The sequence below is a fragment of the Petromyzon marinus genome, chromosome 23 (assembly GCF_048934315.1).
Source record: "Petromyzon marinus isolate PM22_M1 ecotype Great Lakes invasive population chromosome 23, UKy_Petmar_22M1.pri1.0, whole genome shotgun sequence".
Classification (NCBI taxonomy): Eukaryota; Metazoa; Chordata; class Hyperoartia; order Petromyzontiformes; family Petromyzontidae; genus Petromyzon; species Petromyzon marinus.
The window spans coordinates 12,855,001-12,880,000 of NC_133689.1; the positions used below are offsets into that span (position 1 = coordinate 12,855,001).

Sequence of the window (25,000 nt, forward strand, 5' to 3'; positions counted from 1 at the left end):
AAGTGTAAAAAGCGACCCATCCAGATACAACAATGCAAAAGCCTACAACACCTGGTATTCCCAGGCAGTCTCCCATCCAAGTATTAACCAGGCTCGACTCTGCTTAGCTTCTGAGATCAGACGAGATCGGGCGCATTCAGGGTGGGATGGTCGTAAGCCATGCTTGGAAAGACCTGTCGCACATTCAGATGTATAAAACAATCAACATTCAACTATACTTCTGGAGGTCATCGCTCGATGAAAACGTTTATTCTGAGCTCCTGGTTTAGCCCCGAAAGAGTGGCATCAAACAGTATTTTACAAAAAATATTGATCCCAATGCAGTACACCATATCGACGTGAAATTGGCAGGTGCACTTACTGGATGAGTCGAAGTGTAAAAAGCGACCCATCCAGATACAACAATGCAAAATCCTACAACACCTGGTATTCCCAGGCAGTCTCCCATCCAAGTACTATCCAAGCTCGACCCTGCTTAGCTTCCGAGATCAGACGAGATCGGGCGCATTCTGGGTGGTATGGTCGTAGGCCAAGCTTGGGAAGACCTGTAGCACATTCGGATGTATAAAACAATCAACATTCAACTATACTTCTCGAGGTCATCGCTCATAAAACCTTTATTCTGAGCTCCTGGTTGAGCCCCGAAAGAGTGGCATCAACCATTATTTTACAAGAAAATATTCATCCCAATGCAGTACACCATATCGACGGGAAATTGGCAGGTGCACTCACTGGATGAGTCGAAGTGTAAAAAGCGACCCATCCAGATACAACAATGCAAAAGCCTACAACACCTGGTATTCCCAGGCAGTCTCCCATCCAAGCACTAACCAGGCTCGACCATGCTTAGCTTCCGAGATCAGACGAGATCGGGCGCATTCAGGGTGATATGTTCGTAGGCCGTGCTTGCAGAGACCTGTCGAACACTCATATGTATAAAACAATCAACATTCAAGTATACTCCTGGAGGTCATCGCTCATGAAAACGTTTATTCTGAGCTGCTGGTTTAGCCCCGAAAGAGTGGCATCAAACAGTATTTTACAAAAAATATTGATCCAATGCAGTACACCATTTCGACGTGAAATTGGCAGTTGCACTAACAGGATGAGTCGAAGTGTAAAAAGCGACCCATCCAGATACAACAATGCAAAAGCCTACAACACCTGGTATTCCCAGGCAGTCTCCCATCCAAGTACTAACCAGGCTTGACTTTGCGTAGCTTCCGAGATCAGACGAGATCGGGCGCATTCAGGGTGAGATGGTCGTAAGCCATGCTTGGAAAGACCTGTCGCACAATCAGATGTATAAAACAATCAACATTCAACTATACTTCTCGAGGTCATCGCTCATAAAACCTTTAATCTGAGCTCCTGGTTGAGCCCCGAAAGAGTGGCATCAAACATTATTTTACAAGAAAATATTCATCCCAATGCAGTACACCATATCGACGTGAAATTGACAGGTGCACTCACTGCATGAGTCGAAGTGTAAAAAGCGTGCCATCCAGATCCAAATATACAAAAGCCTACAACACCTGGTATTCCCAGGCAGTCTCCCTTATGCAAGTACTAACCTGACTCGACGATGCTTAGCTTCCGAGATCAGATGAGATCGGGCGCATTCAGGGTGATATGGTCGTAGGCCATGCTTGGAAAGACCTGTCGCACATTCAGATGTATTAAACAATCAACATTCAACTATACTTCTGGAGGTCATCGCTCAAAAAACCTTTATACTGGTAGAAACGAAGTTGTAAACTGAGTGTACCAGCCTGCAATAGATTAATGTGTCCGTCCGTCCGTCCCCTTTCAATACTTTAACGAAGTGAAATCTCGTGCTGTTGGGTGTGTAAAATCAGTAATAGACAGCGCAGAGACTTGTCCTACCAGCCCACTCTGCAGGGACCTGTTTCTGAGCTCCTGGTTGAGCCCAGAAAGAGTGGCATCAAACAATATTTTACAAAAAATATTGATCCCAATGCAGTACACCATATCGACGTGAAATTGGCAGGTGCACTAACTGGATGAGTCGAAGTGTAAAAAGCGACGCATTCAGATACAACAATGCAAAAGCCTACAACACCTGGTATTCCCAGGCAGTCTCCCATCCAAGTACTAACCAGGCTCGACTCTGCTTAGCTTCCGAGATCAGACGAGATCGGGCGCATTCAGGGTGATATGGTCGTAGGCCATGCTTGGAAAGACCTGTCGCACATTCAGATGTATAAAACAATCAACATTCAACTATACTTCTGGAGGTCATCACTCATAAAACCTTTATTCTGAGCTCCTGGTTTAGCCCCGAAAGAGTGGCATCAAACAGTATTTTACAAAAAATATTGATCCCAAAGCAGTACACCATATCGACGTGAAATTGGCACGTGCACTCACTGGATGAGTCGAAGTGTAAAAAGCGACACATCCAGATACAACAATGCAAAAGCCTACAACACCTGGTATTCCCAGGCAGTCTCCCATCCAAGTACTAATCAGGCTCGACCATGCTTAGCTTCCGAGATCAGACGAGATCGGGCGCATTCAGGGTGATATGGTCGTAAGTCCTGCTTGCAGAGACCTGTCGAACACTCATATGTATAAAATAATCAACATTCAACTATACTCCTGGAGGTCATCGCTCGTGAAAACGTTTATTCTGAGCTCCTGGTTTAGCCCCGAAAGAGTGGCATCAAACACTATTTTACAAAACATATTGATCCCAATGCAGTACACCATATCGACGTGAAATTGGCAGGTGCACTAACTGGATGAGTCGAAGTGTAAAAAGCGACCCATCCAGATACAACAATGCAAAAGCCTACAACACCTGGTATTCCCAGGCAGTCTCCCATCCAAGTACTAATCAGGATCGACCATGCTTAGCTTCCGAGATCAGACGAGATCGGGCGCATTCAGGGTGAGATGGTCGTAGGCCATGCTTGGAAAGACCTGTCGCACATTCAGATGTATTAAAAAATCAACATTCATCTATACTTCTGGAGGTCATCGCTCAAAAAACCTTTATACTGGTAGAAACGAAGTTGTAAACTGAGTGTACCAGCCTGCAATAGATTAATGTGTCCGTCCGTCCGTCCCCTTTCAATACTTTAACAAAGTGAAATCTCGTGCTGTTGGGTGCATAAAATCAGTAATAGACAGCGTAGAGACTTGTCCTAGCAGCCCACTCTGCAGGGACCTGTTTCTGAGCTCCTGGTTGAGCCCCGAAAGAGTGGCATCAAACATTATATTACAAAAAATATTCATCCCAATGCAGTACACCATATCGACGTGAAATTGGCAGGTGCACTCACTGGATGAGTCGAAGTGGAAAAAGCGACCCATCCAGATACAACAATGCAAAAGCCTACAACACCTGGTATTCCCAGGCAGTCTCCCATCCAAGTACTAACCAGGCTCGACCATGCTTAGCTTCCGAGATCAGACGAGATCGGTCGCATTCAGGGTGATATGGTCGTAGGCCGTGCTTGAAAAGACCTGTCGAACACTCATATGTATAAAACAATCAACATTCAACTATACTCCTGGAGGTCATCGCTCGTGAAAACGTTTATTCTGAGCTCCTGGTTTAGCCCCGAAAGAGTGGCATCAAACAGTATTTTACAAAAAATATTGATCCCAATGCAGTACACCATATCGACGTGAAATTGGCAGGTGCACTAACTGGATGAGTCGAAGTGTAAAAATCGACCCATCCACATACAACAATGCAAAAGCCTACAACACCTGGCATTCCCAGGCAGTCTCCCATCCATGTACTAACCAGGCTCGACCATGCTTAGCTTCCGAGATCAGACGAGATCGGGCGCATTCAGGGTGATATGGTCGTAGGCCGTGCTTGCAGAGACCTGTCGAACACTCATATGTATAAAACAATCAACATTCAACTATACTTCTGGAGGTCATCGCTCAAAAAACCTTTATATTGGTAGAAACGAAGTTGTAAACTGAGTGTACCAGCCTGCAATAGATTAATGTGTCCGTCCGTCCGTCCGTCCCCTTTCAATACTTTAATGAAGTGAAATCTCGTGCTGTTGGGTGTATAAAATCAGTAATAGACAGCGCAGAGACTTGTCCTACCAGCCCACTCTGCAGGGACCTGTTTCTGAGCTCCTGGTTGAGCCCCGAAAGAGTGACATCAAACATTATATTACAAAAAATATTGATCCCAATGCAGTACACCATATCGACGTGAAATTGGCACGTGCACTCACTGGATGAGTCGAAGTGTAAAAAGCGACCCATCCAGATACAACAATGCAAAAGCCTACAACACCTGGTATTCCCAGGCAGTCTCCCATCCAAGTACTAACCAGGCTCGACTCTGCTTAGCTTCCGAGATCAGACGAGATCGGGCGCATTCAGGGTGAGATGGTCGTAGGCCATGCTTGGAAAGACCTGTCGCACATTCAGATGTATTAAAAAATCAACATTCATCTATACTTCTGGGGTTCATCGCTCAAAAAACCTTTATACTGGTAGAAACGAAGTTGTAAACTGAGTGTACCAGCCTGCAATAGATTAATGTGTCCGTCCGTCCATCCGTCCCCTTTCAATACTTTAACGAAGTGAAATCTCGTGCTGTTGGGTGCATAAAATCAGTAATAGACAGCGCAGAGACTTGTCCTAGCAGCCCACTCTGCAGGGACCTGTTTCTGAGCTCCTGGTTGAGCCCCGAAAGAGTGGCATCAAACATTATATTACAAAAAATATTGATCCCAATGCAGTACACCATATCGACGTGAAATTGGCAGGTGCACTCACTGGATGAGTCGAATTGTAAAAAGCGACCCATGCAGATACAACATTGCAAAAGCCTACAACACCTGGTATTCCCAGGCAGTCTCCCATCCAAGTATTAACCAGGCTCGACTCTGCTTAGCTTCCGAGATCAGACGAGATCGGGCGCATTCAGGGTGAGATGGTCGTAAGCCATGCTTGGAAAGACCTGTCGCACGTTCAGATGTATAAAACAATCAACATTCAACTATACTTCTGGAGGTCGTCGCTCATAAAACATTTATTCTGAGCTCCTGGTTGAGCCCCGAAAGAGTGGCATCAAACATTATTTTTTGAGAAAATATTGATCCCAATGCAGTACACCATATCGACGTGAAATTGGCACGTGCACTCACTGGATGAGTCGAAGTCTAAAAAGCGACCCATCCAGATACAACAATGCAAAAGCCTACAACACCTGGTATTCCCAGGCAGTCTCCCATCCAAGTACTAATCAGGCTCGACCATGCTTAGCTTCCGAGATCAGACGAGATCGGGCGCATTCAGGGTGATATGGTCATAGGCCATGCTTGGAAAGACCTGTCGCACATTCAGATGTATAAAACAATCAACATTCAACTATACTTCTGGAGGTCATCACTCATAAAACCTTTATTCTGAGCTCCTGGTTTAGCCCCGAAAGAGTGGCATCAAACAGTATTTTACAAAAAATATTGATCCCAAAGCAGTACACCATATCGACGTGAAATTGGCACGTGCACTCACTGGATGAGTCGAAGTGTAAAAAGCGACACATCCAGATACAACAATGCAAAAGCCTACAACACCTGGTATTCCCAGGCAGTCTCCCATCCAAGTACTAATCAGGCTCGACCATGCTTAGCTTCCGAGATCAGACGAGATCGGGCGCATTCAGGGTGATATGGTCGTAAGTCCTGCTTGCAGAGACCTGTCGAACATTCATATGTATAAAATAATCAACATTCAACTATACTCCTGGAGGTCATCGCTCGTGAAAACGTGTATTCTGAGCTCCTGGTTTAGCCCCGAAAGAGTGGCATCAAACACTATTTTACAAAACATATTGATCCCAATGCAGTACACCATATCGACGTGAAATTGGCAGGTGCACTAACTGGATGAGTCGAAGTGTAAAAAGCGACCCATCCAGATACAACAATGCAAAAGCCTACAACACCTGGTATTCCCAGGCAGTCTCCCATCCAAGTACTAACCAGGCTCGACTCTGCTTAGCTTCCGAGATCAGACGAGATCGGGCGCATTCAGGGTGAGATGATCGTAGACCATGCTTGGAAAGACCTGTCGCACATTCAGATGTATTAAAAAATCAACATTCATCTATACTTCTGGGGTTCATCGCTCAAAAAACCTTTATACTGGTAGAAACGAAGTTGTAAACTGAGTGTACCAGCCTGCAATAGATTAATGTGTCCGTCCGTCCATCCGTCCCCTTTCAATACTTTAACGAAGTGAAATCTCGTGCTGTTGGGTGCATAAAATCAGTAATAGACAGCGCAGAGACTTGTCCTAGCAGCCCACTCTGCAGGGACCTGTTTCTGAGCTCCTGGTTGAGCCCCGAAAGAGTGGCATCAAACATTATATTACAAAAAATATTGATCCCAATGCAGTACACCATATCGACGTGAAATTGGCACGTGCACTCACTGGATGAGTCGAAGTCTAAAAAGCGACCCATCCAGATACAACAATGCAAAAGCCTACAACACCTGGTATTCCCAGGCAGTCTCCCATCCAAGTACTAATCAGGCTCGACCATGCTTAGCTTCCGAGATCAGACGAGATCGGGCGCATTCAGGGTGATATGGTCGTAAGTCCTGCTTGCAGAGACCTGTCGAACATTCATATGTATAAAATAATCAACATTCAACTATACTCCTGGAGGTCATCGCTCGTGAAAACGTTTATTCTGAGCTCCTGGTTTAGCCCCGAAAGAGTGGCATCAAACACTATTTTACAAAACATATTGATCCCAATGCAGTACACCATATCGACGTGAAATTGGCAGGTGCACTAACTGGATGAGTCGAAGTGTAAAAAGCGACCCATCCAGATACAACAATGCAAAAGCCTACAACACCTGGTATTCCCAGGCAGTCTCCCATCCAAGTACTAACCAGGCTCGACTCTGCTTAGCTTCCGAGATCAGACGAGATCGGGCGCATTCAGGGTGAGATGGTCGTAGGCCATGCTTGGAAAGACCTGTCGCACATTCAGATGTATTAAAAAATCAACATTCATCTATACTTCTGGAGGTCATCGCTCAAAAAACCTTTATACTGGTAGAAACGAAGTTGTAAACTGAGTGTACCAGCCTGCAATAGATTAATGTGTCCGTCCGTCCGTCCCCTTTCAATACTTTAACAAAGTGAAATCTCGTGCTGTTGGGTGCATAAAATCAGTAATAGACAGCGTAGAGACTTGTCCTAGCAGCCCACTCTGCAGGGACCTGTTTCTGAGCTCCTGGTTGAGCCCCGAAAGAGTGGCATCAAACATTATTTTACAAGAAAATATTCATCCCAATGCAGTACACCATATCGACGTGAAATTGACAGGTGCACTCACTGCATGAGTCGAAGTGTAAAAAGCGTGCCATCCAGATCCAAATATACAAAAGCCTACAACACCTGGTATTCCCAGGCAGTCTCCCATGCAAGTACTAACCAGACTCGACCGTGCTTAGCTTCCGAAATCAGATGAGATAAGGCGCATTCAGGGTGATATGGGCATAGGCCATGCTTGGAAAGACCTGTCGCACATTCAGATGTATTAAACAATCAACATTCAACTATACTTCTGGAGGTTATCGCTCAAAAAACCTTTATACTGGTAGAAACGAAGTTGTAAACTGAGTGTACCAGCCTGCAATAGATTAATGTGTCCGTCCGTCCGACCGTCCCCTTTCAATACTTTAACGAAGTGAAATCTCGTGCTGTTGGGTGTAGAAAATCAGTAATAGACAGCGCAGAGACTTGTCCTACTAGCCCATTCTGCAGGGACCTGTTTCTGAGCTCCTGGTTGAGCAACGAAAGAGTGGCATCAAACATTATATTACAAAAAATATTGATCCCAATGCAGTACACCATATCGACGTGAAATTGGCAGGTGCACTCACTGGATGAGTCGAAGTGGAAAAAGCGACCCATCCAGATACAACAATGCAAAAGCCTACAACACCTGGTATTCCCAGGCAGTCTCCCATCCAAGTACTAACCAGGCTCGACCATGCTTAGCTTCCGAGATCAGACGAGATCGGTCGCATTCAGGGTGATATGGTCGTAGGCCGTGCTTGAAAAGACCTGTCGAACACTCATATGTATAAAACAATCAACATTCAACTATACTCCTGGAGGTCATCGCTCGTGAAAACGTTTATTCTGAGCTCCTGGTTTAGCCCCGAAAGAGTGGCATCAAACAGTATTTTACAAAAAATATTGATCCCAATGCAGTACACCATATCGACGTGAAATTGGCAGGTGCACTAACTGGATGAGTCGAAGTGTAAAAATCGACCCATCCACATACAACAATGCAAAAGCCTACAACACCTGGTATTCCCAGGCAGTCTCCCATCCATGTACTAACCAGGCTCGACCATGCTTAGCTTCCGAGATCAGACGAGATCGGGCGCATTCAGGGTGATATGGTCGTAGGCCGTGCTTGCAGAGACCTGTCGAACACTCATATGTATAAAACAATCAACATTCAACTATACTTCTGGAGGTCATCGCTCAAAAAACCTTTATATTGGTAGAAACGAAGTTGTAAACTGAGTGTACCAGCCTGCAATAGATTAATGTGTCCGTCCGTCCGTCCCCTTTCAATACCTTAATGAAGTGAAATCTCGTGCTGTTGGGTGTATAAAATCAGTAATAGACAGCGCAGAGACTTGTCCTACCAGCCCACTCTGCAGGGACCTGTTTCTGAGCTCCTGGTTGAGCCCCGAAAGAGTGGCATGAAACATTATATTACAAAAAATATTGATCCCAATGCAGTACACCATATCGACGTGAAATTGGCACGTGCACTCACTGGATGAGTCGAAGTGTAAAAAGCGACCCATCCAGATACAACAATGCAAAAGCCTACAACACCTGGTATTCCCAGGCAGTCTCCCATCCAAGTACTAACCAGGCTCGACTCTGCTTAGCTTCTGAGATCAGACGAGATCGGGCGCATTCAGGGTGAGATGGTCGTAGGCCATGCTTGGAAAGACCTGTCGCACATTCAGATGTATTAAAAAATCAACATTCATCTATACTTCTGGAGGTCATCGCTCAAAAAACCTTTATACTGGTAGAAACGAAGTTGTAAACTGAGTGTACCAGCCTGCAATAGATTAATGTGTCCGTCCGTCCATCCGTCCCCTTTCAATACTTTAACGAAGTGAAATCTCGTGCTGTTGGGTGCATAAAATCAGTAATAGACAGCGCAGAGACTTGTCCTAGCAGCCCACTCTGCAGGGACCTGTTTCTGAGCTCCTGGTTGAGCCCCGAAAGAGTGGCATCAAACAGTATTTTACAAAAAATATTGATCCCAATGCAGTACACCATATCGACGTGAAATTGGCAGGTGCACTAACTGGATGAGTCGAAGTGTAAAAATCGACCCATCCACATACAACAATGCAAAAGCCTACAACACCTGGTATTCCCAGGCAGTCTCCCATCCATGTACTAACCAGGCTCGACCATGCTTAGCTTCCGAGATCAGACGAGATCGGGCGCATTCAGGGTGAGATGGTCGTAAGCCATGCTTGGAAAGACCTGTCGCACATTCAGATGTATAAAACAATCAACATTCAACTATACTTCTGGAGGTCGTCGCTCATAAAACATTTATTCTGAGCTCCTGGTTGAGCCCCGAAAGAGTGGCATCAAACATTATTTTTTGACGAAAATATTGATCCCAATGCAGTACACCATATCGACGTGAAATTGGCACGTGCACTCACTGGATGAGTCGAAGTCTAAAAAGCGACCCATCCAGATACAACAATGCAAAAGCCTACAACACCTGGTATTCCCAGGCAGTCTCCCATCCAAGTACTAATCAGGCTCGACCATGCTTAGCTTCCGAGATCAGACGAGATCGGGCGCATTCAGGGTGATATGGTCGTAGGCCATGCTTGGAAAGACCTGTCGCACATTCAGATGTATAAAACAATCAACATTCAACTATACTCCTGGAGGTCATCGCTCATAAAACCTTTAATCTGAGCTCCTGGTTTAGCCCCGAAAGAGTGGCATCAAACAGTAATTTACAAGAAAATATTCATCCCAATGCAGTACACCATATCGACGTGAAATTGACAGGTGCACTCACTGCATGAGTCGAAGTGTAAAAAACGTGCCATCCAGATCCAAATATACAAAAGCCTACAACACCTGGTATTCCCAGGCAGTCTCCCATGCAAGTACTAACCAGACTCGACCGTGCTTAGCTTCCGAGATCAGATGAGATCGGGCGCATTCAGGGTGATATGGGCGTAGGCCATGCTTGGAAAGACCTGTCGCACATTCAGATGTATTAAACAATCAACATTCAACTATACTTCTGGAGGTTATCGCTCAAAAAACCTTTATACTGGTAGAAACGAAGTTGTAAACTGAGTGTACCAGCCTGCAATAGATTAATGTGTCCGTCCGTCCGACCGTCCCCTTTCAATACTTTAACAAAGTGAAATCTCGTGCTGTTGGGTGTAGAAAATCAGTAATAGACAGCGCAGAGACTTGTCCTACTAGCCCATTCTGCAGGGACCTGTTTCTGAGCTCCTGGTTGAGCAACGAAAGAGTGGCATCAAACATTATATTACAAAAAATATTGATCCCAATGCAGTACACCATTTCGACGTGAAATTGGCAGGTGCACTCACTGGATGAGTCGAAGTGGAAAAAGCGACCCATCCAGATACAACAATGCAAAAGCCTACAACACCTGGTATTCCCAGGCAGTCTCCCATCCAAGTACTAACCAGGCTCGACCATGCTTAGCTTCCGAGATCAGACGAGATCGGTCGCATTCAGGGTGATATGGTCGTAGGCCATGCTTGGAAAGACCTGTCGCACATTCAGATGTATTAAAAAAATCAACATTCATCTATACTTCTGGAGGTCATCGCTCAAAAAACCTTTATACTGGTAGAAACGAAGTTGTAAACTGAGTGTACCAGCCTGCAATAGATTAATGTGTCCGTCCGTCCATCCGTCCCCTTTCAATACTTTAACGAAGTGAAATCTCGTGCTGTTGGGTGCATAAAATCAGTAATAGACAGCGCAGAGACTTGTCCTAGCAGCCCACTCTGCAGGGACCTGTTTCTGAGCTCCTGGTTGAGCCCCGAAAGAGTGGCATCAAACATTATATTACCAAAAATATTGATCCCAATGCAGTACACCATATCGACGTGAAATTGGCAGGTGCACTCACTGGATGAGTCGAATTGTAAAAAGCGACCCATGCAGATACAACATTGCAAAAGCCTACAACACCTGGTATTCCCAGGCAGTCTCCCATCCAAGTATTAACCAGGCTCGACTCTGCTTAGCTTCCGAGATCAGACGAGATCGGGCGCATTCAGGGTGAGATGGTCGTAAGCCATGCTTGGAAAGACCTGTCGCACATTCAGATGTATAAAACAATCAACATTCAACTATACTTCTGGAGGTCGTAGCTCATAAAACATTTATTCTGAGCTCCTGGTTGAGCCCCGAAAGAGTGGCATCAAACATTATTTTTTGAGAAAATATTGATCCCAATGCAGTACACCATATCGACGTGAAATTGGCACGTGCACTCACTGGATGAGTCGAAGTCTAAAAAGCGACCCATCCAGATACAACAATGCAAAAGCCTACAACACCTGGTATTCCCAGGCAGTCTCCCATCCAAGTACTAATCAGGCTCGACCATGCTTAGCTTCCGAGATCAGACGAGATCGGGCGCATTCAGGGTGATATGGTCGTAGGCCATGCTTGGAAAGACCTGTCGCACATTCAGATGTATAAAACAATCAACATTCAACTATACTCCTGGAGGTCATCGCTCATAAAACCTTTAATCTGAGCTCCTGGTTTAGCCCCGAAAGAGTGGCATCAAACAGTAATTTACAAAAAATATTCATCCCAATGCAGTACACCATATCGACGTGAAATTGACAGGTGCACTAACTGGATGAGTCGAAGTGTAAAAAGCGACCCATCCAGATACAACAATGCAAAACCCTACAACACCTGGCATTCCCAGGCAGTCTCCCATCCAAGTACTAACCAGGCTCGACCATGCTTAGCTTCCGAGATCAGACGAGATCGGGCGCATTCAGGGTGATATGGTCGTAGGCCGTGCTTGCAGAGACCTGTCGAACACTCACATGTATAAAACAATCAACATTCAACTATACTCCTGGAGGTCATCGCTCGTGAAAACGTTTATTCTGAGCTCCTGGTTTAGCCCCGAAAGAGTGGCATCAAACAGTATTTTGCAAAAAATTTTGATCCCAATGCAGTACACCATATCGACGTGAAATTGGCAGGTGCACTAACTGGATGAGTCGAAGTGTAAAAAGCGAACCATCCAGATACAACAATGCAAAAGCCTACAACACCTGGTATTCCCAGGCAGTCTCCCATCCAAGTACTAAACAGGCTCAACTCTGCTTGGCTTCCGAGATCAGACGAGATCGGGCGCATTCATGGTGAGATGGTCGTAGGCCATGCTTGGAAAGACCTGTCGCACATTCAGATGTATTAAACAATCAACATTCAACTATACTTCTGGAGGTCATCCCTCAAAAAACCTTTATATTGGTAGAAACGAAGTTGTTAACTGAGTGTACCAGCCTGCAATAGATTAATGTGTCCGTCCGTCCGTCCCCTTTCAATACTTTAACGAAGTGAAATCTCGTGCTGTTGGGTGTATAAATTCAGTAATAGACAGCGCAGAGACTTGTCCTACCAGCCCACTCTGCAGGGACCTGTTTCTGAGCTCCTGGTTGAGCCCCGAAAGAGTGGCATAAAACATTATATTCCAAAAAATATTGATCCCAATGCAGGACACCATATCGACGTGAAATTGGCAGGTGCACTCACTTGATGAGGCGAAGTGTAAAAAGCGACCCATCCAGATACAACAATGCAAAATCCTACAACACCTGGTATTCCCAGGCAGTCTCCCATCCAAGTACTAACCAGGCTCGACCATGCTTAGCTTCCGAGATCAGACGAGATCGGGCGCATTCAGGGTGATATGGTCGTAGGCCGTGCTTGCAGAGACCTGTCGAACACTCATATGTATAAAACAATCAACATTAAACTATACTCCTGGAGGTCATCGCTCGTGAAAACGTTTATTCTGAGCTCCTGGTTTAGCCCCGAAAGAGTGGCATCAAACAGTATTTTACAAAAAATATTGATCCCAATGCAGTACACCATATCGACGTGAAATTGGCAGGTGCACTAACTGGATGAGTCGAAGTGTAAAAAGCGACCCATCCAGATACAACAATACAAAGCCTTCAACACCTGGTATTCCCAGGCAGTCTCCCATCCAAGTACTAACCAGGCTCGACCATGCTTAGCTTCCGAGATCAGACGAGATCGGGCGCATTCAGGGTGAGATGGTCGTAGGCCATGCTTGGAAAGACCTGTCGCACATTCAGATGTATTAAAAAATCAACATTCATCTATACTTCTGGAGGTCATCGCTCAAAAAACCTTTATACTGGTAGAAACGAAGTTGTAAACTGAGTGTACCAGCCTGCAATAGATTAATGTGTCCGTCCGTCCGTCCGTCCCCTTTCAATACTTTAACGAAGTGAAATCTCGTGCTGTTGGGTGCATAAAATCAGTAATAGACAGCGTAGAGACTTGTCCTAGCAGCCCACTCTGCAGGGACCTGTTTCTGAGCTCCTGGTTGAGCCCCGAAAGAGTGGCATCAAACATTATTTTACAAGAAAATATTCATCCCAATGCAGTACACCATATCGACGTGAAATTGACAGGTGCACTCACTGCATGAGTCGAAGTGTAAAAAGCGTGCCATCCAGATCAAAATATACAAAAGCCTACAACACCTGGTATTCCCAGGCAGTCTCCCATGCAAGTACTAACCAGACTCGACCGTGCTTAGCTTCCGAGCTCAGATGAGATCGGGCGCATTCAGGGTGATATGGGCGTATGCCATGCTTGGAAAGACCTGTCGCACATTCAGATGTATTAAACAATCAACATTCAACTATACTTCTGGAGGTTATCGCTCAAAAAACCTTTATACTGGTAGAAACGAAGTTGTAAACTGAGTGTACCAGCCTGCAATAGATTAATGTGTCCGTCCGTCCGACCGTCCCCTTTCAATACTTTAACGAAGTGAAATCTCGTGCTGTTGGGTGTAGAAAATCAGTAATAGACAGCGCAGAGACTTGTCCTACTAGCCCATTCTGCAGGGACATGTTTCTGAGCTCCTGGTTGAGCAACGAAAGAGTGGCATCAAACATTATATTACAAAAAATATTGATCCCAATGCAATACACCATATCGACGTGAAATTGGCAGGTGCACTCACTGGATGAGTCGAAGTGGAAAAAGCGACCCATCCAGATACAACAATGCAAAAGCCTACAACACCTGGTATTCCCAGGCAGTCTCCCATCCAAGTACTAACCAGGCTCGACCATGCTTAGCTTCCGAGATCAGACGAGATCGGGCGCATTCAGGGTGATATGGTCGTAAGTCCTGCTTGCAGAGACCTGTCGAACATTCATATGTATAAAATAATCAACATTCAACTATACTCCTGGAGGTCATCGCTCGTGAAAACGTTTATTCTGAGCTCCTGGTTTAGCCCCGAAAGAGTGGCATCAAACACTATTTTACAAAACATATTGATCCCAATGCAGTACACCATATCGACGTGAAATTGGCAGGTGCACTAACTGGATGAGTCGAAGTGTAAAAAGCGACCCATCCAGATACAACAATGCAAAAGCCTACAACACCTGGTATTCCCAGGCAGTCTCCCATCCAAGTACTAACCAGGCTCGACTCTGCTTAGCTTCCGAGATCAGACGAGATCGGGCGCATTCAGGGTGAGATGATCGTAGACCATGCTTGGAAAGACCTGTCGCACATTCAGATGTATTAAAAAATCAACATTCATCTATACTTCTGGGGTTCATCGCTCAAAAAACCTTTATACTGGTAGAAACGAAGTTGTAAACTGAGTGTACCAGCCTGCAATAGATTAATGTGTCCGTCCGTCCATCCGTCCCCTTTCAATACTTTAACGAAGTGAAATCTCGTGCTGTTGGGTGCATAAAATCAGTAATAGACAGCGCAGAGACTTGTCCTAGCAGCCCACTCTGCAGGGACCTGTTTCTGAGCTCCTGGTTGAGCCCCGAAAGAGTGGCATCAAACATTATATTACAAAAAATATTGATCCCAATGCAGTACACCATATCGACGTGAAATTGGCAGGTGCACTCACTGGATGAGTCGAATTGTAAAAAGCGACCCATGCAGATACAACATTGCAAAAGCCTACAACACCTGGTATTCCCAGGCAGTCTCCCATCCAAGTATTAACCAGGCTCGACTCTGCTTAGCTTCCGAGATCAGACGAGATCGCGCGCATTCAGGGTGAGATGGTCGTAAGCCATGCTTGGAAAGACCTGTCGCACGTTCAGATGTATAAAACAATCAACATTCAACTATACTTCTGGAGGTCGTCGCTCATAAAACATTTATTCTGAGCTCCTGGTTGAGCCCCGAAAGAGTGGCATCAAACATTATTTTTTGAGAAAATATTGATCCCAATGCAGTACACCATATCGACGTGAAATTGGCACGTGCACTCACTGGCTGAGTCGAAGTCTAAAAAGCGACCCATCCAGATACAACAATGCAAAAGCCTACAACACCTGGTATTCCCAGGCAGTCTCCCATCCAAGTACTAATCAGGCTCGACCATGCTTAGCTTCCGAGATCAGACGAGATCGGGCGCATTCAGGGTGATATGGAAAGACCTGTCGCACATTCAGATGTATAAAACAATCAACATTCAACTATACTTCTGGAGGTCATCACTCATAAAACCTTTATTCTGAGCTCCTGGTTTAGCCCCGAAAGAGTGGCATCAAACAGTATTTTACAAAAAATATTGATCCCAAAGTAGTACACCATATCGACGTGAAATTGGCACGTGCACTCACTGGATGAGTCGAAGTGTAAAAAGCGACACATCCAGATACAACAATGCAAAAGCCTACAACACCTGGTATTCCCAGGCAGTCTCCCATCCAAGTACTAATCAGGCTCGACCATGCTTAGCTTCCGAGATCAGACGAGATCGGGCGCATTCAGGGTGATATGGTCGTAAGTCCTGCTTGCAGAGACCTGTCGAACATTCATATGTATAAAATAATCAACATTCAACTATACTCCTGGAGGTCATCGCTCGTGAAAACGTTTATTCTGAGCTCCTGGTTTAGCCCCGAAAGAGTGGCATCAAACACTATTTTACAAAACATATTGATCCCAATGCAGTACACCATATCGACGTGAAATTGGCAGGTGCACTAACTGGATGAGTCGAAGTGTAAAAAGCGACCCATCCAGATACAACAATGCAAAAGCCTACAACACCTGGTATTCCCAGGCAGTCTCCCATCCAAGTACTAACCAGGCTCGACTCTGCTTAGCTTCCGAGATCAGACGAGATCGGGCGCATTCAGGGTGAGATGGTCGTAGGCCATGCTTGGAAATACCTGTCGCACATTCAGATGTATTAAAAAATCAACATTCATCTATACTTCTGGAGGTCATCGCTCAAAAAACCTTTATACTGGTAGAAACGAAGTTGTAAACTGAGTGTACCAGCCTGCAATAGATTAATGTGTCCGTCCGTCCGTCCCCTTTCAATACTTTAACAAAGTGAAATCTCGTGCTGTTGGGTGCATAAAATCAGTAATAGACAGCGTAGAGACTTGTCCTAGCAGCCCACTCTGCAGGGACCTGTTTCTGAGCTCCTGGTTGAGCCCCGAAAGAGTGGCATCAAACATTATTTTACAAGAAAATATTCATCCCAATGCAGTACACCATATCGACGTGAAATTGACAGGTGCACTCACTGCATGAGTCGAAGTGTAAAAAGCGTGCCATCCAGATCCAAATATACAAAAGCCTACAACACCTGGTATTCCCAGGCAGTCTGCCATGCAAGTACTAACCAGACTCGACCGTGCTTAGCTTCCGAAATCAGATGAGATCAGGCGCATTCAGGGTGATATGGGCGTAGGCCATGCTTGGAAAGACCTGTCGCACATTCAGATGTATAAAACAATCAACATTCAACTATACTTCTGGAGGTCGTCGCTCATAAAACATTTATTCTGAGCTCCTGGTTGAGCCCCGAAAGAGTGGCATCAAACATTATTTTTTGACGAAAATATTGATCCCAATGCAGTACACCATATCGACGTGAAATTGGCACGTGCACTCACTGGATGAGTCGAAGTCTAAAAAGCGACCCATCCAGATACAACAATGCAAAAGCCTACAACACCTGGTATTCCCAGGCAGTCTCCCATCCAAGTACTAATCAGGCTCGACCATGCTTAGCTTCCGAGATCAGACGAGATCGGGCGCATTCAGGGTGATATGGTCGTAGGCCATGCTTGGAAAGACCTGTCGCACATTCAGATGTATAAAACAATCAACATTCAACTATACTCCTGGAGGTCATCGCTCATAAAACCTTTAATCTGAGCTCCTGGTTTAGCCCCGAAAGAGTGGCATCAAACAGTAATTTACAAGAAAATATTCATCCCAATGCAGTACACCATATCGACGTGAAATTGACAGGTGCACTCACTGCATGAGTCGAAGTGTAAAAAACGTGCCATCCAGATCCAAATATACAAAAGCCTACAACACCTGGTATTCCCAGGCAGTCTCCCATGCAAGTACTAACCAGACTCGACCGTGCTTAGCTTCCGAGATCAGATGAGATCGGGCGCATTCAGGGTGATATGGGCGTAGGCCATGCTTGGAAAGACCTGTCGCACATTCAGATGTATTAAACAATCAACATTCAACTATACTTCTGGAGGTTATCGCTCAAAAAACCTTTATACTGGTAGAAACGAAGTTGTAAACTGAGTGTACCAGCCTGCAATAGATTAATGTGTCCGTCCGTCCGACCGTCCCCTTTCAATACTTTAACGAAGTGAAATCTCGTGCTGTTGGGTGTAGAAAATCAGTAATAGACAGCGCAGAGACTTGTCCTACTAGCCCATTCTGCAGGGACCTGTTTCTGAGCTCCTGGTTGAGCAACGAAAGAGTGGCATCAAACATTATATTACAAAAAATATTGATCCCAATGCAGTACACCATATCGACGTGAAATTGGCAGGTGCACTCACTGGATGAGTCGAAGTGGAAAAAGCGACCCATCCAGATACAACAATGCAAAAGCCTACAACACCTGGTATTCCCAGGCAGTCTCCCATCCAAGTACTAACCAGGCTCGACCATGCTTAGCTTCCGAGATCAGACGAGATCGGTCGCATTCAGGGTGATATGGTCGTAGGCCGTGCTTGAAAAGACCTGTCGAACACTCATATGTATAAAACAATCAACATTCAACTATACTCCTGGAGGTCATCGCTCGTGAAAACGTTTATTCTGAGCTCCTGGTTTAGCCCCGAAAGAGTGGCATCAAACAGTATTTTACAAAAAATATTGATCCCAATGCAGTACACCATATCGACGTGAAATTGGCAGGTGCACTAACTGGATGAGTCGAAGTGTAAAAATCGACCCATCCACATACAACAATGCAAAAGCCTACAACACCTGGTATTCCCAGGCAGTCTCCCATCCATGTACTAACCAGGCTCGACCATGCTTAGCTTCCGAGATCAGACGAGATCGGGCGCATTCAGGGTGATATGGTCGTAGGCCGTGCTTGCAGAGACCTGTCGAACACTCATATGTATAAAACAATCAACATTCAACTATACTTCTGGAGGTCATCGCTCAAAAAACCTTTATATTGGTAGAAACGAAGTTGTAAACTGAGTGTACCAGCCTGCAATAGATTAATGTGTCCGTCCGTCCGTCCCCTTTCAATACCTTAATGAAGTGAAATCTCGTGCTGTTGGGTGTATAAAATCAGTAATAGACAGCGCAGAGACTTGTCCTACCAGCCCACTCTGCAGGGACCTGTTTCTGAGCTCCTGGTTGAGCCCCGAAAGAGTGGCATGAAACATTATATTACAAAAAATATTGATCCCAATGCAGTACACCATATCGACGTGAAATTGGCACGTGCACTCACTGGATGAGTCGAAGTGTAAAAAGCGACCCATCCAGATACAACAATGCAAAAGCCTACAACACCTGGTATTCCCAGGCAGTCTCCCATCCAAGTACTAACCAGGCTCGACTCTGCTTAGCTTCCGAGATCAGACGAGATCGGGCGCATTCAGGGTGAGATGGTCGTAGGCCATGCTTGGAAAGACCTGTCGCACATTCAGATGTATTAAAAAATCAACATTCATCTATACTTCTGGAGGTCATCGCTCAAAAAACCTTTATACTGGTAGAAACGAAGTTGTAAACTGAGTGTACCAGCCTGCAATAGATTAATGTGTCCGTCCGTCCATCCGTCCCCTTTCAATACTTTAACGAAGTGAAATCTCGTGCTGTTGGGTGCATAAAATCAGTAATAGACAGCGCAGAGACTTGTCCTAGCAGCCCACTCTGCAGGGACCTGTTTCTGAGCTCCTGGTTGAGCCCCGAAAGAGTGGCATCAAACATTATATTACAAAAAATATTGATCCCAATGCAGTACACCATATCGACGTGAAATTGGCAGGTGCACTCACTGGATGAGTCGAATTGTAAAAAGCGACCCATGCAGATACAACATTGCAAAAGCCTACAACACCTGGTATTCCCAGGCAGTCTCCCATCCAAGTTTTAACCAGGCTCGACTCTGCTTAGCTTCCGAGATCAGACGAGATCGGGCGCATTCAGGGTGAGATGGTCGTAAGCCATGCTTGGAAAGACCTGTCGCACATTCAGATGTATAAAACAATCAACATTCAACTATACTTCTGGAGGTCGTCGCTCATAAAACATTTATTCTGAGCTCCTGGTTGAGCCCCGAAAGAGTGGCATCAAACATTATTTTTTGACGAAAATATTGATCCCAATGCAGTACACCATATCGACGTGAAATTGGCACGTGCACTCACTGGATGAGTCGAAGTCTAAAAAGCGACCCATCCAGATACAACAATGCAAAAGCCTACAACACCTGGTATTCCCAGGCAGTCTCCCATCCAAGTACTAATCAGGCTCGACCATGCTTAGCTTCCGAGATCAGACGAGATCGGGCGCATTCAGGGTGATATGGTCGTAGGCCATGCTTGGAAAGACCTGTCGCACATTCAGATGTATAAAACAATCAACATTCAACTATACTCCTGGAGGTCATCGCTCATAAAACCTTTAATCTGAGCTCCTGGTTTAGCCCCGAAAGAGTGGCATCAAACAGTAATTTACAAGAAAATATTCATCCCAATGCAGTACACCATATCGACGTGAAATTGACAGGTGCACTCACTGCATGAGTCGAAGTGTAAAAAACGTGCCATCCAGATCCAAATATACAAAAGCCTACAACACCTGGTATTCCCAGGCAGTCTCCCATGCAAGTACTAACCAGACTCGACCGTGCTTAGCTTCCGAGATCAGATGAGATCGGGCGCATTCAGGGTGATATGGGCGTAGGCCATGCTTGGAAAGACCTGTCGCACATTCAGATGTATTAAACAATCAACATTCAACTATACTTCTGGAGGTTATCGCTCAAAAAACCTTTATACTGGTAGAAACGAAGTTGTAAACTGAGTGTACCAGCCTGCAATAGATTAATGTGTCCGTCCGTCCGACCGTCCCCTTTCAATACTTTAACAAAGTGAAATCTCGTGCTGTTGGGTGTAGAAAATCAGTAATAGACAGCGCAGAGACTTGTCCTACTAGCCCATTCTGCAGGGACCTGTTTCTGAGCTCCTGGTTGAGCAACGAAAGAGTGGCATCAAACATTATATTACAAAAAATATTGATCCCAATGCAGTACACCATTTCGACGTGAAATTGGCAGGTGCACTCACTGGATGAGTCGAAGTGGAAAAAGCGACCCATCCAGATACAACAATGCAAAAGCCTACAACACCTGGTATTCCCAGGCAGTCTCCCATCCAAGTACTAACCAGGCTCGACCATGCTTAGCTTCCGAGATCAGACGAGATCGGTCGCATTCAGGGTGATATGGTCGTAGGCCGTGCTTGAAAAGACCTGTCGAACACTCATATGTATAAAACAATCAACATTCAACTATACTCCTGGAGGTCATCGCTCGTGAAAACGTTTATTCTGAGCTCCTGGTTTAGCCCCGAAAGAGTGGCATCAAACAGTATTTTACAAAAAATATTGATCCCAATGCAGTACACCATATCGACGTGAAATTGGCAGGTGCACTAACTGGATGAGTCGAAGTGTAAAAATCGACCCATCCACATACAACAATGCAAAAGCCTACAACACCTGGTATTCCCAGGCAGTCTCCCATCCATGTACTAACCAGGCTCGACCATGCTTAGCTTCCGAGATCAGACGAGATCGGGCGCATTCAGGGTGATATGGTCGTAGGCCGTGCTTGCAGAGACCTGTCGAACACTCATATGTATAAAACAATCAACATTCAACTATACTTCTGGAGGTCATCGCTCAAAAAACCTTTATATTGGTAGAAACGAAGTTGTAAACTGAGTGTACCAGCCTGCAATAGATTAATGTGTCCGTCCGTCCGTCCGTCCCCTTTCAATACTTTAATGAAGTGAAATCTCGTGCTGTTGGGTGTATAAAATCAGTAATAGACAGCGCAGAGACTTGTCCTACCAGCCCACTCTGCAGGGACCTGTTTCTGAGCTCCTGGTTGAGCCCCGAAAGAGTGGCATCAAACATTATATTACCAAAAATATTGATCCCAATGCAGTACACCATATCGACGTGAAATTGGCAGGTGCACTCACTGGATGAGTCGAATTGTAAAAAGCGACCCATGCAGATACAACATTGCAAAAGCCTACAACACCTGGTATTCCCAGGCAGTCTCCCATCCAAGTATTAACCAGGCTCGACTCTGCTTAGCTTCCGAGATCAGACGAGATCGGGCGCATTCAGGGTGAGATGGTCGTAAGCCATGCTTGGAAAGACCTGTCGCACATTCAGATGTATAAAACAATCAACATTCAACTATACTTCTGGAGGTCGTAGCTCATAAAACATTTATTCTGAGCTCCTGGTTGAGCCCCGAAAGAGTGGCATCAAACATTATTTTTTGAGAAAATATTGATCCCAATGCAGTACACCATATCGACGTGAAATTGGCACGTGCACTCACTGGATGAGTCGAAGTCTAAAAAGCGACCCATCCAGATACAACAATGCAAAAGCCTACAACACCTGGTATTCCCAGGCAGTCTCCCATCCAAGTACTAATCAGGCTCGACCATGCTTAGCTTCCGAGATCAGACGAGATCGGGCGCATTCAGGGTGATATGGTCGTAGGCCATGCTTGGAAAGACCTGTCGCACATTCAGATGTATAAAACAATCAACATTCAACTATACTCCTGGAGGTCATCGCTCATAAAACCTTTAATCTGAGCTCCTGGTTTAGCCCCGAAAGAGTGGCATCAAACAGTAATTTACAAAAAATATTCATCCCAATGCAGTACACCATATCGACGTGAAATTGACAGGTGCACTAACTGGATGAGTCGAAGTCTAAAAAGCGACCCATCCAGATACAACAATGCAAAAGCCTACAACACCTGGTATTCCCAGGCAGTCTCCCATCCAAGTACTAATCAGGCTCGACCATGCTTAGCTTCCGAGATCAGACGAGATCGGGCGCATTCAGGGTGATATGGTCGTAGGCCGTGCTTGCAGAGACCTGTCGAACACTCACATGTATAAAACAATCAACATTCAACTATACTCCTGGAGGTCATCGCTCGTGAAAACGTTTATTCTGAGCTCCTGGTTTAGCCCCGAAAGAGTGGCATCAAACAGTATTTTGCAAAAAATTTTGATCCCAATGCAGTACACCATATCGACGTGAAATTGGCAGGTGCACTAACTGGATGAGTCGAAGTGTAAAAAGCGACCCATCCAGATACAACAATGCAAAAGCCTACAACACCTGGTATTCCCAGGCAGTCTCCCATCCAAGTACTAAACAGGCTCAACTCTGCTTGGCTTCCGAGATCAGACGAGATCGGGCGCATTCATGGTGAGATGGTCGTAGGCCATGCTTGGAAAGACCTGTCGCACATTCAGATGTATTAAACAATCAACATTCAACTATACTTCTGGAGGTCATCCCTCAAAAAACCTTTATATTGGTAGAAACGAAGTTGTTAACTGAGTGTACCAGCCTGCAATAGATTAATGTGTCCGTCCGTCCGTCCCCTTTCAATACTTTAACGAAGTGAAATCTCGTGCTGTTGGGTGTATAAATTCAGTAATAGACAGCGCAGAGACTTGTCCTACCAGCCCACTCTGCAGGGACCTGTTTCTGAGCTCCTGGTTGAGCCCCGAAAGAGTGGCATAAAACATTATATTACAAAAAATATTGATCCCAATGCAGGACACCATATCGACGTGAAATTGGCAGGTGCACTCACTTGATGAGGCGAAGTGTAAAAAGCGACCCATCCAGATACAACAATGCAAAATCCTACAACACCTGGTATTCCCAGGCAGTCTCCCATCCAAGTACTAACCAGGCTCGACCATGCTTAGCTTCCGAGATCAGACGAGATCGGGCGCATTCAGGGTGATATGGTCGTAGGCCGTGCTTGCAGAGACCTGTCGAACACTCATATGTATAAAACAATCAACATTAAACTATACTCCTGGAGGTCATCGCTCGTGAAAACGTTTATTCTGAGCTCCTGGTTTAGCCCCGAAAGAGTGGCATCAAACAGTATTTTACAAAAAATATTGATCCCAATGCAGTACACCATATCGACGTGAAATTGGCAGGTGCACTAACTGGATGAGTCGAAGTGTAAAAAGCGACCCATCCAGATACAACAATACAAAGCCTTCAACACCTGGTATTCCCAGGCAGTCTCCCATCCAAGTACTAACCAGGCTCGACCATGCTTAGCTTCCGAGATCAGACGAGATCGGGCGCATTCAGGGTGAGATGGTCGTAGGCCATGCTTGGAAAGACCTGTCGCACATTCAGATGTATTAAAAAATCAACATTCATCTATACTTCTGGAGGTCATCGCTCAAAAAACCTTTATACTGGTAGAAACGAAGTTGTAAACTGAGTGTACCAGCCTGCAATAGATTAATGTGTCCGTCCGTCCGTCCGTCCCCTTTCAATACTTTAACGAAGTGAAATCTCGTGCTGTTGGGTGCATAAAATCAGTAATAGACAGCGTAGAGACTTGTCCTAGCAGCCCACTCTGCAGGGACCTGTTTCTGAGCTCCTGGTTGAGCCCCGAAAGAGTGGCATCAAACATTATTTTACAAGAAAATATTCATCCCAATGCAGTACACCATATCGACGTGAAATTGACAGGTGCACTCACTGCATGAGTCGAAGTGTAAAAAGCGTGCCATCCAGATCAAAATATACAAAAGCCTACAACACCTGGTATTCCCAGGCAGTCTCCCATGCAAGTACTAACCAGACTCGACCGTGCTTAGCTTCCGAGCTCAGATGAGATCGGGCGCATTCAGGGTGATATGGGCGTATGCCATGCTTGGAAAGACCTGTCGCACATTCAGATGTATTAAACAATCAACATTCAACTATACTTCTGGAGGTTATCGCTCAAAAAACCTTTATACTGGTAGAAACGAAGTTGTAAACTGAGTGTACCAGCCTGCAATAGATTAATGTGTCCGTCCGTCCGACCGTCCCCTTTCAATACTTTAACGAAGTGAAATCTCGTGCTGTTGGGTGTAGAAAATCAGTAATAGACAGCGCAGAGACTTGTCCTACTAGCCCATTCTGCAGGGACATGTTTCTGAGCTCCTGGTTGAGCAACGAAAGAGTGGCATCAAACATTATATTACAAAAAATATTCATCCCAATGCAGTACACCATATCGACGTGAAATT

At 45.2% G+C, this 25,000-nt stretch overlaps 46 non-coding genes and 10 pseudogenes across 46 annotated transcripts; all 56 read right to left on the minus strand.

Moving 5' to 3' along the window:
• Window positions 1-39: 39 nt before the first annotated feature.
• On the minus strand, window positions 40-158 carry LOC142928367 (5S ribosomal RNA; annotated as a pseudogene).
• A 253-nt stretch (window positions 159-411) lies between these two features.
• LOC142927665 (5S ribosomal RNA) lies at window positions 412-530 on the minus strand. The gene has a single exon (XR_012944588.1). It is a non-coding gene; the product is annotated as a 5S ribosomal RNA (ribosomal RNA).
• Window positions 531-782: 252 nt separating this feature from the next.
• Window positions 783-901, minus strand: LOC142927545 (5S ribosomal RNA). Its single transcript, XR_012944469.1, has one exon. It is a non-coding gene; the product is annotated as a 5S ribosomal RNA (ribosomal RNA).
• Window positions 902-1,152: 251 nt separating this feature from the next.
• On the minus strand, window positions 1,153-1,271 carry LOC142928426 (5S ribosomal RNA; annotated as a pseudogene).
• A 252-nt stretch (window positions 1,272-1,523) lies between these two features.
• On the minus strand, window positions 1,524-1,644 carry LOC142928425 (5S ribosomal RNA; annotated as a pseudogene).
• Window positions 1,645-2,071: 427 nt separating this feature from the next.
• On the minus strand, window positions 2,072-2,190 carry LOC142926524 (5S ribosomal RNA). Its single transcript, XR_012943448.1, has one exon. It is a non-coding gene; the product is annotated as a 5S ribosomal RNA (ribosomal RNA).
• Window positions 2,191-2,441: 251 nt separating this feature from the next.
• On the minus strand, window positions 2,442-2,560 carry LOC142926789 (5S ribosomal RNA). Its single transcript, XR_012943713.1, has one exon. It is a non-coding gene; the product is annotated as a 5S ribosomal RNA (ribosomal RNA).
• Window positions 2,561-2,812: 252 nt separating this feature from the next.
• On the minus strand, window positions 2,813-2,931 carry LOC142927352 (5S ribosomal RNA). The gene has a single exon (XR_012944277.1). It is a non-coding gene; the product is annotated as a 5S ribosomal RNA (ribosomal RNA).
• A 427-nt stretch (window positions 2,932-3,358) lies between these two features.
• Window positions 3,359-3,477, minus strand: LOC142926484 (5S ribosomal RNA). Its single transcript, XR_012943409.1, has one exon. It is a non-coding gene; the product is annotated as a 5S ribosomal RNA (ribosomal RNA).
• Window positions 3,478-3,729: 252 nt separating this feature from the next.
• Window positions 3,730-3,848, minus strand: LOC142926825 (5S ribosomal RNA). Its single transcript, XR_012943749.1, has one exon. It is a non-coding gene; the product is annotated as a 5S ribosomal RNA (ribosomal RNA).
• Window positions 3,849-4,279: 431 nt separating this feature from the next.
• LOC142926102 (5S ribosomal RNA) lies at window positions 4,280-4,398 on the minus strand. Its single transcript, XR_012943027.1, has one exon. It is a non-coding gene; the product is annotated as a 5S ribosomal RNA (ribosomal RNA).
• Window positions 4,399-4,829: 431 nt separating this feature from the next.
• Window positions 4,830-4,948, minus strand: LOC142927524 (5S ribosomal RNA). Its single transcript, XR_012944448.1, has one exon. It is a non-coding gene; the product is annotated as a 5S ribosomal RNA (ribosomal RNA).
• A 252-nt stretch (window positions 4,949-5,200) lies between these two features.
• On the minus strand, window positions 5,201-5,319 carry LOC142925931 (5S ribosomal RNA). The gene has a single exon (XR_012942855.1). It is a non-coding gene; the product is annotated as a 5S ribosomal RNA (ribosomal RNA).
• A 251-nt stretch (window positions 5,320-5,570) lies between these two features.
• Window positions 5,571-5,689, minus strand: LOC142926791 (5S ribosomal RNA). Its single transcript, XR_012943715.1, has one exon. It is a non-coding gene; the product is annotated as a 5S ribosomal RNA (ribosomal RNA).
• Window positions 5,690-5,941: 252 nt separating this feature from the next.
• On the minus strand, window positions 5,942-6,060 carry LOC142926883 (5S ribosomal RNA). Its single transcript, XR_012943807.1, has one exon. It is a non-coding gene; the product is annotated as a 5S ribosomal RNA (ribosomal RNA).
• Window positions 6,061-6,491: 431 nt separating this feature from the next.
• LOC142926792 (5S ribosomal RNA) lies at window positions 6,492-6,610 on the minus strand. Its single transcript, XR_012943716.1, has one exon. It is a non-coding gene; the product is annotated as a 5S ribosomal RNA (ribosomal RNA).
• Window positions 6,611-6,862: 252 nt separating this feature from the next.
• LOC142926103 (5S ribosomal RNA) lies at window positions 6,863-6,981 on the minus strand. The gene has a single exon (XR_012943028.1). It is a non-coding gene; the product is annotated as a 5S ribosomal RNA (ribosomal RNA).
• A 428-nt stretch (window positions 6,982-7,409) lies between these two features.
• LOC142928523 (5S ribosomal RNA) lies at window positions 7,410-7,528 on the minus strand (annotated as a pseudogene).
• Window positions 7,529-7,959: 431 nt separating this feature from the next.
• LOC142926485 (5S ribosomal RNA) lies at window positions 7,960-8,078 on the minus strand. Its single transcript, XR_012943410.1, has one exon. It is a non-coding gene; the product is annotated as a 5S ribosomal RNA (ribosomal RNA).
• Window positions 8,079-8,330: 252 nt separating this feature from the next.
• LOC142926436 (5S ribosomal RNA) lies at window positions 8,331-8,449 on the minus strand. Its single transcript, XR_012943361.1, has one exon. It is a non-coding gene; the product is annotated as a 5S ribosomal RNA (ribosomal RNA).
• Window positions 8,450-8,876: 427 nt separating this feature from the next.
• LOC142927296 (5S ribosomal RNA) lies at window positions 8,877-8,995 on the minus strand. Its single transcript, XR_012944221.1, has one exon. It is a non-coding gene; the product is annotated as a 5S ribosomal RNA (ribosomal RNA).
• A 431-nt stretch (window positions 8,996-9,426) lies between these two features.
• On the minus strand, window positions 9,427-9,545 carry LOC142927523 (5S ribosomal RNA). Its single transcript, XR_012944447.1, has one exon. It is a non-coding gene; the product is annotated as a 5S ribosomal RNA (ribosomal RNA).
• A 253-nt stretch (window positions 9,546-9,798) lies between these two features.
• Window positions 9,799-9,917, minus strand: LOC142925775 (5S ribosomal RNA). The gene has a single exon (XR_012942698.1). It is a non-coding gene; the product is annotated as a 5S ribosomal RNA (ribosomal RNA).
• A 252-nt stretch (window positions 9,918-10,169) lies between these two features.
• LOC142927181 (5S ribosomal RNA) lies at window positions 10,170-10,288 on the minus strand. Its single transcript, XR_012944106.1, has one exon. It is a non-coding gene; the product is annotated as a 5S ribosomal RNA (ribosomal RNA).
• Window positions 10,289-10,719: 431 nt separating this feature from the next.
• On the minus strand, window positions 10,720-10,838 carry LOC142926486 (5S ribosomal RNA). Its single transcript, XR_012943411.1, has one exon. It is a non-coding gene; the product is annotated as a 5S ribosomal RNA (ribosomal RNA).
• Window positions 10,839-11,270: 432 nt separating this feature from the next.
• On the minus strand, window positions 11,271-11,389 carry LOC142927525 (5S ribosomal RNA). The gene has a single exon (XR_012944449.1). It is a non-coding gene; the product is annotated as a 5S ribosomal RNA (ribosomal RNA).
• A 252-nt stretch (window positions 11,390-11,641) lies between these two features.
• Window positions 11,642-11,760, minus strand: LOC142925776 (5S ribosomal RNA). Its single transcript, XR_012942699.1, has one exon. It is a non-coding gene; the product is annotated as a 5S ribosomal RNA (ribosomal RNA).
• A 251-nt stretch (window positions 11,761-12,011) lies between these two features.
• Window positions 12,012-12,130, minus strand: LOC142926828 (5S ribosomal RNA). Its single transcript, XR_012943752.1, has one exon. It is a non-coding gene; the product is annotated as a 5S ribosomal RNA (ribosomal RNA).
• A 252-nt stretch (window positions 12,131-12,382) lies between these two features.
• On the minus strand, window positions 12,383-12,501 carry LOC142927814 (5S ribosomal RNA). Its single transcript, XR_012944738.1, has one exon. It is a non-coding gene; the product is annotated as a 5S ribosomal RNA (ribosomal RNA).
• A 427-nt stretch (window positions 12,502-12,928) lies between these two features.
• LOC142926270 (5S ribosomal RNA) lies at window positions 12,929-13,047 on the minus strand. Its single transcript, XR_012943195.1, has one exon. It is a non-coding gene; the product is annotated as a 5S ribosomal RNA (ribosomal RNA).
• Window positions 13,048-13,298: 251 nt separating this feature from the next.
• Window positions 13,299-13,417, minus strand: LOC142927317 (5S ribosomal RNA). The gene has a single exon (XR_012944242.1). It is a non-coding gene; the product is annotated as a 5S ribosomal RNA (ribosomal RNA).
• A 432-nt stretch (window positions 13,418-13,849) lies between these two features.
• Window positions 13,850-13,968, minus strand: LOC142928015 (5S ribosomal RNA; annotated as a pseudogene).
• Window positions 13,969-14,399: 431 nt separating this feature from the next.
• Window positions 14,400-14,518, minus strand: LOC142926534 (5S ribosomal RNA). The gene has a single exon (XR_012943458.1). It is a non-coding gene; the product is annotated as a 5S ribosomal RNA (ribosomal RNA).
• Window positions 14,519-14,770: 252 nt separating this feature from the next.
• Window positions 14,771-14,889, minus strand: LOC142926884 (5S ribosomal RNA). The gene has a single exon (XR_012943808.1). It is a non-coding gene; the product is annotated as a 5S ribosomal RNA (ribosomal RNA).
• A 431-nt stretch (window positions 14,890-15,320) lies between these two features.
• Window positions 15,321-15,439, minus strand: LOC142928048 (5S ribosomal RNA; annotated as a pseudogene).
• Window positions 15,440-15,691: 252 nt separating this feature from the next.
• Window positions 15,692-15,808, minus strand: LOC142928495 (5S ribosomal RNA; annotated as a pseudogene).
• A 236-nt stretch (window positions 15,809-16,044) lies between these two features.
• LOC142926793 (5S ribosomal RNA) lies at window positions 16,045-16,163 on the minus strand. Its single transcript, XR_012943717.1, has one exon. It is a non-coding gene; the product is annotated as a 5S ribosomal RNA (ribosomal RNA).
• A 252-nt stretch (window positions 16,164-16,415) lies between these two features.
• On the minus strand, window positions 16,416-16,534 carry LOC142926104 (5S ribosomal RNA). The gene has a single exon (XR_012943029.1). It is a non-coding gene; the product is annotated as a 5S ribosomal RNA (ribosomal RNA).
• Window positions 16,535-16,962: 428 nt separating this feature from the next.
• LOC142928387 (5S ribosomal RNA) lies at window positions 16,963-17,081 on the minus strand (annotated as a pseudogene).
• A 253-nt stretch (window positions 17,082-17,334) lies between these two features.
• LOC142925777 (5S ribosomal RNA) lies at window positions 17,335-17,453 on the minus strand. Its single transcript, XR_012942700.1, has one exon. It is a non-coding gene; the product is annotated as a 5S ribosomal RNA (ribosomal RNA).
• Window positions 17,454-17,705: 252 nt separating this feature from the next.
• On the minus strand, window positions 17,706-17,824 carry LOC142927183 (5S ribosomal RNA). The gene has a single exon (XR_012944108.1). It is a non-coding gene; the product is annotated as a 5S ribosomal RNA (ribosomal RNA).
• Window positions 17,825-18,255: 431 nt separating this feature from the next.
• Window positions 18,256-18,374, minus strand: LOC142926487 (5S ribosomal RNA). Its single transcript, XR_012943412.1, has one exon. It is a non-coding gene; the product is annotated as a 5S ribosomal RNA (ribosomal RNA).
• A 252-nt stretch (window positions 18,375-18,626) lies between these two features.
• On the minus strand, window positions 18,627-18,745 carry LOC142926437 (5S ribosomal RNA). Its single transcript, XR_012943362.1, has one exon. It is a non-coding gene; the product is annotated as a 5S ribosomal RNA (ribosomal RNA).
• A 427-nt stretch (window positions 18,746-19,172) lies between these two features.
• On the minus strand, window positions 19,173-19,291 carry LOC142926105 (5S ribosomal RNA). Its single transcript, XR_012943030.1, has one exon. It is a non-coding gene; the product is annotated as a 5S ribosomal RNA (ribosomal RNA).
• Window positions 19,292-19,722: 431 nt separating this feature from the next.
• Window positions 19,723-19,841, minus strand: LOC142928292 (5S ribosomal RNA; annotated as a pseudogene).
• A 253-nt stretch (window positions 19,842-20,094) lies between these two features.
• On the minus strand, window positions 20,095-20,213 carry LOC142925778 (5S ribosomal RNA). Its single transcript, XR_012942701.1, has one exon. It is a non-coding gene; the product is annotated as a 5S ribosomal RNA (ribosomal RNA).
• Window positions 20,214-20,465: 252 nt separating this feature from the next.
• On the minus strand, window positions 20,466-20,584 carry LOC142927184 (5S ribosomal RNA). Its single transcript, XR_012944109.1, has one exon. It is a non-coding gene; the product is annotated as a 5S ribosomal RNA (ribosomal RNA).
• A 431-nt stretch (window positions 20,585-21,015) lies between these two features.
• On the minus strand, window positions 21,016-21,134 carry LOC142926488 (5S ribosomal RNA). The gene has a single exon (XR_012943413.1). It is a non-coding gene; the product is annotated as a 5S ribosomal RNA (ribosomal RNA).
• Window positions 21,135-21,386: 252 nt separating this feature from the next.
• On the minus strand, window positions 21,387-21,505 carry LOC142926438 (5S ribosomal RNA). The gene has a single exon (XR_012943363.1). It is a non-coding gene; the product is annotated as a 5S ribosomal RNA (ribosomal RNA).
• Window positions 21,506-21,936: 431 nt separating this feature from the next.
• On the minus strand, window positions 21,937-22,055 carry LOC142927526 (5S ribosomal RNA). Its single transcript, XR_012944450.1, has one exon. It is a non-coding gene; the product is annotated as a 5S ribosomal RNA (ribosomal RNA).
• Window positions 22,056-22,307: 252 nt separating this feature from the next.
• On the minus strand, window positions 22,308-22,426 carry LOC142925780 (5S ribosomal RNA). Its single transcript, XR_012942703.1, has one exon. It is a non-coding gene; the product is annotated as a 5S ribosomal RNA (ribosomal RNA).
• Window positions 22,427-22,677: 251 nt separating this feature from the next.
• LOC142925781 (5S ribosomal RNA) lies at window positions 22,678-22,796 on the minus strand. The gene has a single exon (XR_012942704.1). It is a non-coding gene; the product is annotated as a 5S ribosomal RNA (ribosomal RNA).
• A 252-nt stretch (window positions 22,797-23,048) lies between these two features.
• Window positions 23,049-23,167, minus strand: LOC142927815 (5S ribosomal RNA). The gene has a single exon (XR_012944739.1). It is a non-coding gene; the product is annotated as a 5S ribosomal RNA (ribosomal RNA).
• A 427-nt stretch (window positions 23,168-23,594) lies between these two features.
• Window positions 23,595-23,713, minus strand: LOC142926271 (5S ribosomal RNA). The gene has a single exon (XR_012943196.1). It is a non-coding gene; the product is annotated as a 5S ribosomal RNA (ribosomal RNA).
• A 251-nt stretch (window positions 23,714-23,964) lies between these two features.
• Window positions 23,965-24,083, minus strand: LOC142927318 (5S ribosomal RNA). Its single transcript, XR_012944243.1, has one exon. It is a non-coding gene; the product is annotated as a 5S ribosomal RNA (ribosomal RNA).
• Window positions 24,084-24,515: 432 nt separating this feature from the next.
• LOC142928016 (5S ribosomal RNA) lies at window positions 24,516-24,634 on the minus strand (annotated as a pseudogene).
• Window positions 24,635-25,000: the final 366 nt, after the last annotated feature.